This window comes from Bos mutus, chromosome 5 (genome assembly GCF_027580195.1).
Source record: "Bos mutus isolate GX-2022 chromosome 5, NWIPB_WYAK_1.1, whole genome shotgun sequence".
Lineage (NCBI taxonomy): Eukaryota > Metazoa > Chordata > Mammalia > Artiodactyla > Bovidae > Bos > Bos mutus.
Genome location: NC_091621.1, coordinates 15694564 through 15696954, shown reverse-complemented (window position 1 = coordinate 15696954; position 2391 = coordinate 15694564). Strand labels below are relative to the sequence as shown.

The 2391-nt window shown below is 41.3% G+C and overlaps 1 pseudogene; it reads left to right on the top strand.

The window, feature by feature from the left end:
• Positions 1 to 807: 807 nt before the first annotated feature.
• LOC102283793 (elongin-C pseudogene) lies at positions 808 to 1141 on the top strand (annotated as a pseudogene).
• Positions 1142 to 2391: the final 1250 nt, after the last annotated feature.

Below are 2391 nucleotides of genomic sequence, written 5' to 3'. Positions count from 1 at the left end.
CTACTCCCATAATTTACATTTTAAGATAACAGAATTAGCCAGAAGGTTTAATCCAGAGACTGTCCTCATGCAGGATACATTGTTATATAATCCTAAGGAATGTAGAGAAGGAAAAAAAGTTTGTCCTTTCTTCCCCCTTGAGAATTCCAGACCCCTCTCTCCTTGGGGACCCCTAGACTCCTTATCAACCTGCCTAGGAAATGACTCTCTCACCATCAGGCTCCCCCGTCCCTGGGATTCTCCAGGCAAGAACACTGGAGTGGGTTGCCATTTCCTTCTGCAATGCATGAAAGTGAAAAGTGAAAGTGAAGTCACTCAATCGTGTCTGACTCTTAGTGACCCCATGGACTGCAGCCTGCCAGGCTCCCCCATCCATGGGACTTCCCAGGCAAGAGTACTGGAGTGGGGTGCCATCGCCTTCTCCATAAAGGACTAGGTTATAAAGGACTAGGTTGGGCTAAATAACACTTTCTCTGATCCACATCATGCTTCTCTATATCTAGTTATATATTTTACTGAAATTATCATTTTAAGTGTATATACCTCTATAGTAGAACACTTGGGATACAAGTGATAGAAATCCAAACCAAACTATCTTAAGAATAAAAGAAAACAGCTGCTACCCCAGAACCTAGGCGGGGGGCGGAGGGGGAGGGGTAGGTGGGCAGGGAGGGTGGTACAGGGCATCCCTGGTGTAGGGGCTGTGGCGGTGAGTGGGGACCCAGTGCAGTGGCTGGGATTGGTGTAGAGCTGATGAGAAACTACTAAAGTTCCTGTGGAAGCCAAGTAGAATTTCATAAGAACATAATGGATGGAGAAGAGAAAACCTATGGTGGGTGTGAGGGCCCTGATATATGTCAAACTGATATCTTCAGATGGTCATGAATTTATTGTAAAGAGAGAACATGTGCTAACATCAGAAACAATAAAAACCATGTTGAGTGGCCCAGGTCACTTTGCTGAGAACAAAACTAATGAAGTCAATTTTAGAGAGATCCCTTCACATGTGCTATCAAAAGTATGCATGTATTTTACCTACAAGATTCAATACACTAACAGCTCCAAGGAGATTCCTGAATTCCCAATTGCACCTGAAATTCCACTGGAACTGCTGATGGCTGTGAACTTCCTAGATTGTTAAATAAAATAAATTATAATAAACAGCTAGCTCTTTTTCAGTATTTAATACCTGCAGTTCAGTTAGTAATTTTTTCATATATAGCATGTTGCCTGTGTGCAGTTGAACTTTAAAGTTCGTTGCAAAGCAGATTATCTTCTGTTCTTTTGCATAGCAATCAGAGTTGAAGTTGAAGTTTGTTTGCTACATCAACGAATTAAGGACATTTTCACAAATTGAGAGATAAACAAATATACAAAAAGAAAAGAAAAGAAAACATCTCCACATAACCAGGGCAGGGAAACCAGGGAGGTAACTAGCTTCTGGCCCTACTGAATCCAGGGGACCAAATAATGTCTTTGTGGTTTCTCATCCCAGCTCTCAATTCTACTTATCACTGCTTGGCTTTGCACCTCAAAAAGAATTGGCTCTTTCCATGTAGTAGGCAAGATGGCCACCAGTATCCTATACTTACTGTTCCCAGATAAAAAATCCTGGAGGAAAATGAAATTTTTGCTGTAGCCACATATCAATTCCTACTAATGACCTACCTTATTAACCTTATATGAGTCATGTGCTTATCTCTAAACAAAAGGCTGTGACCAAGGGGATGGAGCTTTGTGATGGGTCAAACAGATCCTCCATGTCAATATGGCTTATGGTTTTTTGTTTTGATCAATTGGCTAAATATCTGTTTTTTAGATATTTATTTTGATGCTCAAATACTCATAGATTTGTTCAGTGGGAGCCCCTGGAATCTACCTTCTGTGTCATTTTGACAAATTTCTTCATCCTTTGAGTGCTTACTTCCTTTCTCCTTCAACAAGATGGTCCAAACTCATCTTGCATATTCCCAGCACCTGTCCAGAGTCAACCACTTCTCTAAGTAGTCTTGTTTCCTTTTAGTAGACAATGGTAGTCAGAAGTCAAGATCTAGATACAAAGTTTTCTGATTGCTATTGCTATTGTGTTATTCTTCCCAAGCCCTTTCAGTGAAGAAGACTAGAGCACCAAAGAATTGATGCTTTTAAACTATGGTGCTACAGAAGACTCTTGAGAGTCCCTTGGACAGCAAGGAGATCAAACAAGTCAGTCCTAAAGGAAATCAACCCTGAATACTCATTGGAAGGACTGATGCTGAAGCTGAAGTTCCAATACTTTGGCCACCTGATATGAAGAGCCGACTCATTGGAAAAGACCCTAATGCTGGGAAAGATTGAAGGCAGAAGGAGAAGAGGGTGACAGAGGATGAGGTGGTTTGATGGCATCACCAA